The sequence below is a fragment of the Giraffa tippelskirchi genome, chromosome 7 (assembly GCF_054371585.1).
Source record: "Giraffa tippelskirchi isolate mGirTip1 chromosome 7, T2T-mGirTip1v1.2.pri, whole genome shotgun sequence".
Taxonomy (NCBI): Eukaryota; Metazoa; Chordata; class Mammalia; order Artiodactyla; family Giraffidae; genus Giraffa; species Giraffa tippelskirchi.
Window position 1 is genome coordinate 102040650 of NC_137281.1, and position 15233 is coordinate 102055882.

Below are 15233 nucleotides of genomic sequence, written 5' to 3' on the forward strand. Positions count from 1 at the left end.
GTGCGGATGAAAGCTCTGAATATAGTGAATATTATCAACTCATAGATAACGATTGTGTGTCCTTTCAGAGTACGGTGTGAAGAAATGTACAGTGACTAAAGTTTATTGGTTTTGAAGGAAAAGTATTCTCATATAATTTCTGAGCTGAAAATAGGCTTTAAAAGAATCCTGATGCCATCTTCAACTGACATACTAGCGGGTCTTAGTGATGTATTTTGAATCGTGAAGAGTCTGATTTACTTCTTCAGAGAAAAACTGCTAGAATTTGTTAAATATATCAGTATTTTAAAGATAGCTTGACTGTATTATAATCCATTTGTATATTGCACTCTTTTTTTTTAAATAAATTTATTTATTTTAGTTGGGGGCTAATTACTTTACAATATTGTAATAGTTTTTGCCATACATTGACATGAATCAGCCATGGGTTTACATGTGTTCCCCTTCCTGGACCCCCCACCCACCTCCCTCCCCATCCCATCCCTCTGGGTCATCCCATTGCCCCGGCCCTGAGCCCTTGTCTCATGCATCGAACATGGAATGGTGTTCTGTTTCACATATGATAATATACATGTTTCAATGCTATTCTCCCAGAACGTCCCACCCTCACCTTCTTCCTCAGAGTCCATAAAATTGTTCTATGCATCTGTGTCTCTTATTCTGTCTCGCATATAGGGTTATCGTTACCATCTTTCAAATTCCATATATATGCATTAGTATACTGTATTGTTGTTTTTCTTTCTGGCTTACTTCACTCTGTATAATGAGCTCCAGTTTCATCCATCTCAGTAGAACCGATTCAAATGTATTTTTTTAATGGCTGAGTAATATTCCATTGTGTATATGTACCACAGCTTCCTTATCCATTCGTCTGCTGATGGACATCTAGGTTGCTTCCATGTCCTGGCTATTGTAAACAGTGCTGCGATGAACATTGGGTTACATGCGTCTCTTTCAATTCTGGTTTCCTCGGTGTATATGCCCAGCAGTGGGAGAAATACAGATGGCTAACAAACACATGAAAAGATGCTCAACATCACTCATTATTAGAGAAATGCAAATCAAAACCACAATGAGGTATCATTTCACACCAGTCAGATTGGCTGCTATCCAAAAGTCTACAAGCAATAAATGCTGGAGAGGGTGTGGAGAAAAGGGAACCCTCTTACACTGTTGGTGGGAATGCAAACTAGTACAGCCACTATGGAGAAAAGTGTGGAGATTCCTTAAAAAACTGGGAATAGAACTGTATATTGCACTCTTTTAAAATATATGCGATAAAGTTCCTGAAGAGCAAAGAAGATAATTCTGATTAAGGTTTAACTCCTACAGCTCAATCATTGTTTTTTGCCCCTCAGAAACTTTATTATTCATATTTTAAAATTACATTTGAATTATATGCCACAGAATATGAAAAAATAATTTTCCAGGCCAAATTCCCCCTAATTTAATATGCTCATCAAATTAGTGTATACAGAGGACAAGTTTTCTTCAATGAGAAATCATTGCGCTATTCTCAGGCATTTTTTTTTTTTAAATAATAATGCTCAGAAATATAACGAAGCCACCAAATGTTTATGCTGAATTACTGTGAGTTAGGGTTTTCTAACTTAATAGAAGAAATATAAGAAATAAAACCCATCAGGTGTGGACATTCACTTATAGCTATTTGCCATTAAACTGATATAGGAGTCATGATGAAAAATGTCATGCAATTTATCCAACATTTATGTGAGACCACTTTTGTTATTACCATTACTAGTAACTATTATTCATTTGCAATATATTTTTATCCTTTAAAAGTGGAGATTTTTGTGCTCCTAAATTTATTGTTTTGTATGTTCATTAAATGTCCAGTGGATGTTTAAAACCTGAGGAACAATCTTCTGTTAGCCTCCTTCATGACACTATCATGATGGCACGCCAGAATGCCTCTTCTCTGAGCATGGATATTTGTTGGAGAATTCTTTTTAACAGGTTTTACTCATGCACCAAAAGTTATTTGAATGTCCTTTCACCCTTTTGCTCTTTCCTGACCACATTTATCAAGAGATTCATGACTGTGTAGAACATTAATGCTTATATCAATTTCTGGCTTTTAAGGTCAGTTTAGTAAAACAGTGAGTGCTTATTAGGTACAAGCTATGTATAACAAGCCTTCTCTTTGCAGTTATTTTTATACATAAAAAGAGAAAAAGCAGGCATGCTAGGAATTTGTTTAAAAAAAAAAAAAAGAAAGGAAGGGAGTGTGTCATTCAGGGTTTGTTCTAGATGCAGAGGCCCTGGGTGTGATACAGGTGTGTGTGTGTGCTCACTTGCTCCATTGTGTCACACTCTTTGCGGCCACATGGACTGTAGCCCACCAAACTCCTCTGTCCCCGGGATTCTCCAGGCAAGGGTACTGGAGTGGGTTGCCATTTCCTTATCCAGGGGATCTTCCCTGACCCAGGGATTGAATCTGTGTCTCTTATGTCTCTTGCATTGGCAGGCAGATTCTTCACCACTAGCACCACCTGGGAAGATGAGTGGTTTATTACAGGGATCTGACCTTATACAGTCACGATTATTGGTTACACTTATTAGTTAAACATGCATCTGCTTCTGCAACTTGGCCTGAAGTCCACAAGGCAGCCATCTGGAAAGAAAATATGAGTGTGATGCAGGTTTATTATTATTTCTAAGCCCTGTACAAAGAAATCTTGCTATATTCTATCTATAATTTTGAATAAGAAACAATGGCAGGCTTCTATTTTGAGGTTAAAAACATCAGGACTATAGTAAATCATCAATTAAATAAAATTTTAGGTAAGGAAAAAACTGTCAGTAGACTCAGCAGATCTTTACACTCATGCCAATACTTCTTTTCTGTTCCTACCACTCTAACTATGAGTACAAATGGGCTCAGGAAGTAGGAAACCCTATGTAACAGCATGACTTACAATACCACATGAAATCCATTCATTGTTGTTCTTCCTCTTTAGGGACTAGCTCTGAAACTACAAGTTACAGACAGTAGAGGAGGGAAATGATTCATAGATGGAAGAGAGAGATGACAGCACTAGCAAAAGTAGAAGGTAGGAAGTTTCAGTAAAGAGTTTATGAGTTGCTGGCTTATAATGTGGATTAGGTAGTGGGTTATGTGAATGAGTCTTCATAAAATTCAGAGTTGGAGGGCACAAAGGTGTTTGTCTTTTTTTTTTTAATTAGTTTATTTATCTATTTTTTAACTTTACAATATTGTATTTGTTTTGCCATACATTGACATGAATCCACCATGGGTGTACATGTTTTCCCCTTCCAGAACCCCCCTCCCAGCTCCCTCCCCATCCCATCCCTCTGGGTCATCCCGGTGCACCAGCCCGAGCGCCCTGTATCAAGCATCGAACCTGGACTGGCAATTCGTTTCACATATGATAATTTACATGCTTCAAGGTAGGTGTGACTAAGATAAGGATGAGAAATTCAAAGAGCCCTTGAGTATAGACAAGTAGGCATGGAGTGCCCACAGCAAATTTGTAGACTATTTCACAAGATTTTGGAGAGAGACTGAACATCTTGACAAATCCATGTAAGAACAATCATGAGAGTAGGGCTTCCCTGGTGGCTCAGATGGTAAAGAATCTGCCTGCAATGCAGGAGACCTGCATTTGGTCCCTGGGGCAGGAAGATAGATCCCCTGGAAAAGGGAATGGCAACCCACTCCAGTTCTTGCCTGGAGAATCCCATGGACAGAGGAGCCTCATGGGCTACAGTCCATAGGGTCACAAAGAGTTAGACATGACTGAGCGGCTAACACACACACAGAGTGATGTACAAAGCAGTGACCTATACATTAACAAAGGACCTTCCCCCATTCCACTTTCTCTACACTGCATAGGCCCCTACAACCTGAGGAAGAATGAAAAAAGTATTGGGAATCCTGAATTAGCAAACCTTAAATTTTAAATTCCTGGGTTTGTTTAACATTGACTAAGCTTTTATTTTCTGCCTTTTGACATAACATAGCTGCTGAGTAGGGATCCTACAAATACGAGCCCCACATATGCATCTGGCATTGTTTATTCACTGGGGGTATGTCAGTGAACAAAATAAACATATTATTTTTTCAGAGAAATGAGGATAATATATACATGGTAATATACAGAAATATAAAAAACACATAAAAGAATATAAAATCAGAAAATTTTATATATTTATATTTAGAGAAATATTTGGTGATTATGGTTTTAATGTATAAAGATACTATAGAAAGTTATATTTGTGTATATAAACTACAGTCATACATGCTTTCATTTTATAATATTAACTTATACTAGATGTTCAAATGGAGATGGCAATGGCACCCCACTCCAGTACTCTTGCCTGGAAAATCCCATGAACGGAGGAGCCTGGCGGGCTGCAGTCCATGGGGTCACTGAGTCGGACACGACTGAGCGGCTCCACTTTCACTTTTCACTTTCATGCCCTGGAGAAGGAAATGGCAACCCACTCCAGTACTCTTGCCTGGAGAATCCCAGGGACGGGGGAGCCTGGTGGGCTGCCGTCTATGGGGTCGCACAGAGTCGGACATGACTGACGCGACTTAGCAGCAGCAGCAGCAGATGTTCAAAAGACACATAGAAAGTGAAAGTGTTAGTTGCTCAGTCTTGTCTGACTCTTTTGTGAGCCTGTGGACTGTAACCCACCAGGCTCTTCTGTCCATGGAATTCTACAGGCAAGAATACTGGAGTAAGTTGCTGTTTCCTTCTCCAGGGGATCTTCCTGACCCCGGGATTGACCACGGGTCTCTTGCATTGCAGGCAGAGTCTTTACCATCTGAGCCACCTGCCCTAAAACACATGCAAGTACCAACATAATTTTGAATGCTGTTGAATTACTGAGGAGAAAGAGTTTATAAAGTAATGCATCATGGTTGCTGCTGCTGCTGCTAAGTCGCTTCAGTCGTGTCCGACTCTTAGCGACCCCATGGACTGCACAGCTCCTCTGTCCATGGGATTTTCCAGGCAAGAGTACTGGAGTGGATTGCCATTGCCTTCTCCAGCATCATGGTTAGGTCAGTGATATCTGACATAAATCTATAGGGCAGGAAGGATTTAGGCAGGCATAGAAGGGGATGAGTGGTGTCATTCAGTGATGCAGATACATAGGGGCAAAAAAAAAAAAGAAAATTCAAAGCATGTGATTTCACTGGAGTAGAGGACCTATGAAAGTAATTAGCATGAAAAAACATGCTGGAAGTGATCTGAAAGGATCTGAATGTGAATGGAATGAGACTTTTGAGTTTCATTGTTTTCCTTAGTTTGGATGTATATATCTTTCAGGGCTTCCCAGATGGCACTAGTGGTAAAGAACCCACCTGCCAATGCAGGAGACAAAATGAGATAAGAGTTCAGTCCGTGGGTTGGGAAGATCCCTAGGTGGAAAAAAGGGCAACCCACTCTAGGATTCTTGCCTGGATAATCCCACGGACAGAGGAGCCTGGTGGGCTACAGTCCATGGAGTCACAAAGAGTCAGACATAACTGAAGTGACTTAGTGCACGCATATATCTTTCCATGAGTTTCTGGTGGGCTTTCTGAAAAACTATTGGAATTGATGCACATTTTAATGGACGGATTCATTTTTCAATGTTCAACACAATCACCATAGCAAATTACACAAAATATTTTTCTACCATTTCTAAATGAACATAAATAATGTTTGAATATCACAATTTTATACAGCCTAATTCTATAGGTAGAAGCCTACTGAAAAATTATATCAACTAATTAAATAATATATTTCCAATGTATCTATGCTATATTAGACATGAGTATAATAAAACATGATAATAAAACATCTTAATTATAAGCCAAAATATAAATGTTATTTAGGGATATATAAGGATTTATTTTTAATAAACAAGTATATATATATAATAGCTGCAATGGCAGAATTGTGTTTTAGGAAATACCATAAAATTTTTAGGACTAAATCAACCTGGGCTTTTCAACTTCTGTTTTAACCATTTGAGTCTTACATTTCTTATCTATAAAATGGGGATAATAATGTCTGATTCTTGATCATTTGAAATGCTAGACATCAAAATATCTTTCTTAGCTCAGATACTTCTGTTCTTGTGACTTATTTGTCGTTAAATAATTCTTTGTTATGGCAAACACTCAAGTTCAGTTTTAAAAATAGTTCCTCATGCTTGAAGGCAGGAAGTTGATTTAAATAACTTGTAGATCATATGATTTCACTTTAAAATTGTAAAATGGTTACATTAAAATGTATGATTCCCATTTTACTTTCATTGTACATTTTTTGGCCCAAGGTATCACAGTGAACTATTATTCAAATATGAAGACAATTTTAGGAAACACTGGCAAAATTTACACTGTTGTTTTTCTATATTTGAAAGATAAGAAGAAGCAACTCTTGCTTTTAATAAAGTATTTTTTAGAATTCTAGAGTTTTACTCTTATGGAAATGACTTTCCTGAAACTGTGCTGTCACCTACAGAAATAAGATTTATGTGCTTTTTGTCTTTCTACAGAAAATTAAAATTTAAAATTTTGCTTAGAACAATAACAACAAACATGTATTGAATTAAAAAAATTAGCAAACAACTATGTTTCTGTTTAGATAGGTAATAGAGATGAAATAGGCTCTGATTTACAAATGGTCATTCAAGTGTCTACATTTGTAGAAAAAATATTAAAACTAGAATTTTCTAATTTTCTAACACAGCAACTATTGATTTATTTACTTCACATTGTAAAAATAGGTGTGAGTGATCAACAATTGGTGGATCAAATTTTTCAAGTTCTAAAATATAGGAAACCTTGTAATTTAAAGATACATTATTGAAAGCTTAATTGCCTTTACTTGAATTTATCACAAAAGCTTTGATTTATTGAAGGCATATTGGCTTTCTTTTGTCAATAATTAGTAATAAAATGATGAATGGTTGATTTTACACACATCTTCAAGTCAAAAAGTCACTTGTCTTACTGATCTGAAAATGAATGGCACAATAATTACTATTATAATTATTATAGATACTCTCTTATGATTGAATTTTATGGCATCATAGTTATATTATAAATGTGATTGATATTGAAATAAGACATTATAGTTGTGAAGTTATGACAGTAATTTTCTTTTCTTTACTATTACTGTTAAGCCAGTAATAGTGTCATTAAGCTTGGCATTAATGAATAAATGTAATCATCTTTAAAAAAAGAAAAAAAATAGTGTGAATTATACAGTTCTCAGTGTTGGACTCTAAAGAGTTAGTTGTCATTGTTTTAGTGGAAATACTACACATTTCTTCCTAAATCCAGTCTTCACACAGAACAGCTAATAAAATCATGTAATTCCCCTACCTCAAATTCTTTGGTGGTTTCTCATTACCCTCTTATTATGATCTCTAAACCTCATATGATTTGTCCCGGACTCACTTTGTAACCTGAATTCTCCCTCCTCTATCTCGCTAAGCTCTAGCCACGATGACCTCTCTCTCCTTTGAACATGCCTGTCTTGTCTTTCAGCTTTGGTACTTAGCATCCCTCCTCCGCCAGAGTTTTGCTCGGCTGGCTCTGTTGCATTGTTTAGGTCCAATTCACGTCTCCCCCAACCCAATGCAAAATAGACGCCTCACCTTCCAGTCACTAACTTGCCACTCAATTTTATTTTTTTACTTAGCTTTATCTGAAATTATCTGTTTTTGTTTGTTTACTTGGTTTCCCAGTAGGATGTACATTTTATGAGAAGAGGTACCATTTCTGTCTTGTCACCACTCTATTCCCAAAACCTAAAACAGAGAAGATAACTTAATTCACAATGTGGATTAGTAAGTGGAAATCAATCAAAATCTATTATTTTAAGAAAGTGTTACTGAAAGTAGGGATCGCACTGCTCACTATTCTAAGTCAATAAAGAGGCAAGGATGGTGGAAAGGAAAGTTTGCTTTATTTCGGAGGCCAGCAACCTGGTGGGGATGAGGGCTGGAGAGGGGTGCAGAGGCACACTCCTGTCCAAAGGCCTACTCCTTCAACACTAACAATCAGTAGGCAAGAGCTTTTATGGAGAAAGGGAGGCACCTACATTCAGAAACAGCACAGTCTGCTCTGACAGTCATCTTGAAACTGATCTTGCAGGGGTCTGATGAGCATCATCTTGTTTGTGTACAGTTAGTCTTCAGTTCAAGGGTCAGTTTGCTTCCATTTCTTTGAGGCCAGTTCTCAGAATTGTGGCAGCTTATGTCTTGGCAACAGTCTGGTCATCATGTAGTTAACTTCTTCCACCTGTTAGGGGTTTCAGTCTCTATAAGATACTGAAAGATACATAAAACAGCTCAAAAGGAGAGGATTCAGAGTATTACCTATAGCTCTTGAAGAGGTACTAAAAGTCCTTGACTTTGTTTAATGACTAAACTATTATTATTTGGTCTCATTTGACTGTTTTCCTTTGTTTCTGCATTTTTTTCACTTACCTGATTAAACTCATTCTTTGGCTAAAGTTTTTCTGCAGACAAAAGACAGGCTGAGGTCTTGGGGTCAAAGACCACAGGACTCCACTCCATTTCAAAAGGACACATCAGCAGAGTGATGGTTTCGACTTGAGGTTGACCAGTGAAGTGAAACCATTTGCTTCATTCACTTTTGAAGTGATTCTCATTAGCTTTGCATGCTAAGTTGCTTCCGTCATGTCCGATTGTGTGTGACCTTATGGACTGTAGCCCACCAGGCTCCTCTCTCCATAGGATTCTCCAGGCAAGAATACTGGATTGGATCACCATGCCCTCCTCCAGGGGATCTTCCCGACTCAAGGATTAAACCCATGTCTCTCACATCTCCTGCATTGGCAGGCATGTTCTTTACCACTAGCGCCCTAGCTTTAGTAAAGTAAGGTAGTCAAATTAGTTGCATGTCGTTTTTAGGGTACTGTACTAAAAAACAAAAAACAAAAAGAAGAAGAAACTTTAAATAAATTCAGCTCTCCCCAACATAGACTTCCAAAGTCACATCAACTTGAGGAAAGAAAAGTGAAGTTTTTTTTTAATATAATTGCTTTAAAGTGTTGTCTTAGCTTCTGCTGTACAACAAAGTAAATCAGCCATATGCATACATATATCCCCTCCCTCTTTGACCTCCTTCCTCCTCAGTTATCACAGAGAATTTTGCTGAGTTTCCTGTGCTTTGCAGCAGCATACACTACCAGAAAAGTGAAGTATTTCAGGCATGTTGCATATATATATGGACATACTCTTTCACCTGCCCTGTGGTGTGTGTTATTTTCCTTCTTTCTGAGACTCCCCACATTGCACTGCCCTCCAAACAGCTTTGCAGTACTTTCTGCCTGTGCTAAAGCTGCCATGTGCTAAAGCTGTCACTGCTACTGCCAAGTCATTCATTGCCAGCCCTGTATGCATAGATTGGTTCTGCCAAGTCACAGTTGTGCATGTCTGATGCATCACTACCACGTCCTCTAGAGCCCTGCAAGGGCCAAAACGTCAGCTTTCTTCATGGACAATGGGAGACTACCCTCTGCCCCTCCTTCGGGTGCTTCTGTTACCTAAGTTCCCATACCAAGCTCACAGCTGTTTGGGTTCAGAGCATCTTTCTTTATTGGGTTTGGTTTTGATAATGGTTTCAATTTTTTATTTGTTAGCCTTTTTCTTTGTTTGCTGATACTTAGTCTCTCCAAAGGATTCAGGAGTCAATCCTTTAGGACTTTTTCAGATGACACAGTAACTTGAGGGAGGTAGATGTTGTACTTGGAATCCTGTCTCCTCTATGAGAAATTGTACTAAGTCAGATTTGTCTGTTGCTTGTTTTCCTTCCTTTGACCCTCATCCAGTTACACCCCAGGCAGACCTCCAGAACTCCGATGTCAGCAGTTTTTAAAGTACAACCAGACAATTGTGAATCTTGAGATAAAGACTGCCTGATTTCAAGTTGAGAGTCCTGCTATATACAAATGGCTTGTTTTGTAAAAACAGTAAAATTCTGTTTTTGATTCACTGAAATCCATTTAAATACCTTTGTTATATGTCAAAATTCATAAATATCATTTATTTAGGTGAGTCTCCTGCCCTCAGGGCTGTTTGGAGATATTCAATCAGTGAACAAATTAGTAAATTAAGATTGTTGTTAATACCATCAAGGAAATATACAAAGTACATAATTGTTTCATTTTGCTTTAAATTGGACATTATTTAAAAGTGAAGATATGGAATTTCTTTTTTCCTTTATAGAATAAAGGTACGTTGACTTGTCACACGGACTTGAACTTCACTCAACAGCTATATAATAAGACTTTCTTTTTATAAATCACAGGCTCCCTTGAGACTCAAATAAAAGAGAGTTTTAAATTTTCTATTTTTAAAGAACAATGCAAATGTTAGTTGTTGTCCATCCTTATCTTGTGGACCAGAAATTAAGAGTTTTCATTTTATAGAGGAACTGCAACAGATCCACAGAGATTTCCTAGAGCACTCTGGTGAGCATTCTGTGGCTATGGAGGAATCACATGGGAAATAGTGCTACTATTATTTTGTGTTATATGCTACTGAATACGAGCAGCAAGGAAGAAAGGTCCTGGCAGTCTCAATAGCAAGATGAGGGTAGTATACTTGCTATTCACAGACAAAACAGATTGCCTGCCATCAAAGAGCTTGCAGTTGAGTATAACTAATTGGAAAAACATATGTTGTAGATGACTTTGGGAATAGCTGAATAACTTATAAGGATATAGAATTAAACCTATTAACAAAGAAAATCATTGAGGGATATTATTGTCCATAAACCAGTAGTTCCTTGCCATGTGATTCAGGCCAAGTCATGGCCTCATCCAAATGTAGAGTTTCCCAAAGTTTATAAATTGAACTATCACAATTATCTGGACTTCCCTGGTGGTTCAGATGGTAAAGAATCTTCCTGCAATGCAGGAGACCTGGGTTTGATCCCTGGGTTAGGAAGACTCCCTAGAGAAGGGAATGGCAACCCACTCCAGTATTCTTGCCTGGAGAATCCCATGGACAGGCTCTTACACCTCACAACTATCCATCTCAGCAGGATCTTCCCATCTTGTGGAAAGCAAGAAAGTATAAAGAAAGAAACCATTGATATTTTTCTTTACAAAGAATTTCCTTAATATTGCTATTCAAATTAGGTCCTAACCAACTCATTGGTGTCCAACTATGAAAGCTTCACGGACCAATATTTTGCAAATCATTGGGAAAATACATCTCTTCCTTTCTAATGTCTCCTTTTTCTCATAGAGTGAAGATTCTTAAGAGCTGAAGGAAGAGGTACCCCAGGGGGCATTAGACAAAGTTTGGAGATATTTTGGATTGTGATAACTGGGGAGATGATGTGTGTATGTGTTGCAGGGAGTAAGAGGGGTTTCGTATCCAGTGGGTAGAGGCCAGCAATGCTGGTAAACATGCTGACAATTCATAGGACAGCCCCTCAAAACAAAAAACAATTTGACCTAAAATGCTAATAATGTTAAGGCTGAGAAATCTTCGAAAGTTTGCTTAATAGCCAAAGCCCCAGGCAATTAGTGGAGGATGGAAAAGAATGAAAGGAAGTCATTTATGCAGATGACTAGTCACATATAACCATTCTCGCTTTAAAAATACTGAGAGAAGAATGGTAAACATCAAGTTATCTGTCTGAAATCATCTCCAAATCTACTTTGATATTAAATCTCAGTATGCTGAGTATCAGGCCTTTGTAAATATGAATATGCTGCTGCTAAGTCGCTTCAGTCGTGTCCGACTCCGTGTGACCCCATAGACGGCAGCCCACCAGGCTCCCCTGTCCCTGGGATTCTCCAGGCGAGAACATTGGAGTGGGTTGCCATTTCCTTCTCCAAAATATGAATATGAGTCCTTTGATAAATGTAAAGCACCCAGCAAGTACAATGATAGATTATTTTCCTTCCACAATAACTGTGAATTTTCATTAGCTCTATTTTAAAGAGTGAACTCTTTATTTTATTTATTTTTGGCTGTGCTGGGTCTTCACTGCTGTGTGGGCTTTTCTCTGGCTGTAGTGAGTGGGGCTACTCTCTAGTTGTGCGCAGGCTTCTCGTCGTGTGGTTTCTTTTATTGTGGTGCACAGGCTCTGGGGCACAGTGGGCTCCAGTAGTTGCAGCTCCTAGGCTGAACAGCACAGGCTCAATAGTTGTGGCGCATGGGTTTAGTTGCTGCACAGCATGTGGGATCTTCCCGGGCCAGTGTTTATACCGTGTGTCTCCTGAATTGGCAGCTAGATTCTTTATCACTGAGCCACCAGGGAAGCCCAAAGTCCATTAACTCTTAACTTCAATATGTTTAGATGATAGAAGACCCAAATATATTTTAATTTATAAGACTTGACCCTTGCCTTTCTTCAAATTATTCCTTGTGTGATACGATTATATAGTTATTACAAGTTCAACTTCAGTGGCTGTTCATTCCTTCATAGTTATAAATTCACATAGTTACAAGCTTATGTGAATATTATTCTGTTTAAATTCCATTGGTAATTAAAATGTTATGAAATGATTAATTTTTCCTCAAATTGCTATGGCATGTTAGTTCAAGGAAATGATTATATGACATCTCTTTTTTATTCTTGTCACTAGGAACCAAAATAAACATGAAAATATTCGTGCTTCAAGTTTGTTTTCAATTAATATAAACAACCACATGATAGTTTAAAAAAACAAACAAACAAAAAACCCTAAAAATAAAATGCTAGTTATTTTGTGATTGATCTTTTTAATTTAGTTTCCTTTATTGGAAATAAATGAGTTCAGGATGAGAATTAATTTATTTTCCTCTTTACTTTCTCTCTTTTTTTTTTACAAAGTTCCAAATCAGCTTCATTATTTAGGAGTTTTTACATTTTTGTTCTTTATACACCAAGATAAAAACAATAATTTAATTTCTTTAATTTGCCTCTGATTATTCTTTCTGTTTTTCAATAAATCATAGGTAGACAAATATCAAGTTGTTTTGCTGATAAATCAAACTTTGATATATTTTCAATGGGATATTTGTTTAATATTTAAATACTTACATTTTAAAGCTTTCCAGTAGATTTTCTATTTATTATGTTTCTACTATCACTTAAAAAAATAAAATGTGTTGTCAGTAAAGTTTTTCTGGAGAGTGAGGAACCCAAGGAATCCCCAAATATTTCAGGGGTTCATACATTTAAATTTATATATAGGAAAGAGATCCATAAAAGGACAAGATAGCTCATAGATTTCAGTAGATGGAAAACCACATTAAGCTAGATCACTTGGTTGATTAGACACATTTTCTATCTTCTATAGAATTATAGGTGAGAGTCTTGCTAAGCTTTTTACCACTGCAGGATAATCTTTTTTCTTCTAGTTTCTAACAAGATTCTTCTCACTCCTCACTGACAGCCTCCTTAAAGTCCAAATTTTATGAATAGTGCTTTCAAGCCTCTTTAAATGTTTACTAACATTATTCTCAAAGTTCACAGCCTTATTCTAAACCAGTGTTCATATTGTGAGTGTTTGTGATGGTAACACTACAGTTCTTAGCAAAATCTATGTTAGTTCTTTATTGCTGTGTAACAAATTATCCCCAAACTCAGCATCTTTAAACAACAAATATTAATTACCTCACACTCTCTGTGGGGGAGAAATTTAGGAGTACCTTAGCTGGAAGGTAGGATCCCAGGGTCTCTTATGAAGTTGCTATCAAAATAATGCCTTGGCTGCCATCATCTGAGAGTCGCCTGGTGATGGGTGATCCATGTCCAAAGTGGCTCACTAGCCCACGCTGGCAAATGTGCCCATGTCTTTGCTATGTGGGCCTCTCCATGAGTTGCCTGAATTTCCACATGACATGGCAGCTGACTACTCTTAAAGGGGGTGACCTAAGGAGAGACCAAGAGGGACCTACAACAGAAGTTGTGGTCTTTACTATTCTAACCTGGGAACTGGCACACCATCACTTCTTCCATGCCCTACTGGTCATACCGACCAACCCTGATGATTGTGGGAGGAGTTTCCACAAGAGCAGGAATACCTGAAGCAGGAAATTTTGTAGGCCAACTTAAAAGCTGACTTCAACATACTCCTTGCAGTCTGTGTGTCCCTCTGTCCCTGACCCTGGGGGAACCACTGGTTTGCTTTTTATCACTATAAACTAGTTTGCACATTGTAACATTGTTTTTCTAAAGATGAATATGCATTCTTTTGTGTTTGGCTCCAGTCATTTGGCATAATTTTGATATTTATTACATTGATGACTGTTATCGATCATTTGAGTTTTCACAAGTATTCAACATTTACTTATTCATTGACATTTGGATTTTTGCAAGGCTTTGTATATTATAAACATTGTATATATTATGAACTTTTTATATTATGAAAGTTTCTGTAAATATCTGTGTGCACAATTTTATGTAGACATATGATTTTATTTCTTTTGGACAAGTGTGCACGATGGAGTCCTATGGTAGGTGCATAATTAACTTAAAAAAACTTTCATACTTTTCCAAAATGTTGTACCACTGTCCAGAGATATTTGAGTGCCAATTATTCCACATCCTTGACAGCATGTGGTATTTTTATGTCTCTTAAGTTTAGCCATACTAATGTCTGTATAATGGTATCATGTTTTGACTTAAATCTGTATTTCCCTGACAGTTGAGCATGCTGAACATATTTTCATTTGCTTAATTGCTATTTGTATGTCTTATTTGATGAACAAGGCATGGTATTAAAATCCTCTGCACTTTGTAAGACTGTTTTATAAAATGAATGAAAGTTCCATGTAAGCAATGGTATTGCAAATATTTGCTCTCATTCTGTGATTTTCTTTTAATTTTCTTAATGACTTTCAAGAAAAATATTTCACATTTTAATAAACACCAATTTTTCAATATTTTATTTGATGCTCTTTAACAAATTGTTCCCTACTCTAAGGCTGTGAAGATTTTGTCTTAAGTTTTCTTTTCAAAAAGTTTTATAGTCTTAACTTTTACATTTAGGTATATTCTCTTTTTTGAGTTAATTCTGTGTATGTTGTAATGTCAGTGTTTTGTTTTTTTTTTTTGAATACAGATACTAATTGTCCCATCAAAAAATTTTAAGATATCCTGAAAAACGTTTGCCGTAAAATCTTGGTAAAGAATCATTTGGCCATGTATTTTTAACATCTTCTGTATTCTGTATTGTCCAGTTAAGCTATAAGATCTTCATTATGCTAATAAC

General features: G+C 37.1%; 1 long non-coding RNA gene across 1 annotated transcript in view; it reads left to right on the forward strand.

Moving 5' to 3' along the window:
- Positions 1 to 15233, forward strand: part of LOC145514133 (uncharacterized) — a 263897-nt gene that overhangs the window by 142134 nt on the left and 106530 nt on the right. The window contains exon 4 of the long non-coding RNA XR_014059857.1: positions 8749 to 8853. This is a non-coding gene — a long non-coding RNA (uncharacterized LOC145514133). The remainder of the gene's footprint in view (positions 1 to 8748; positions 8854 to 15233) is intronic.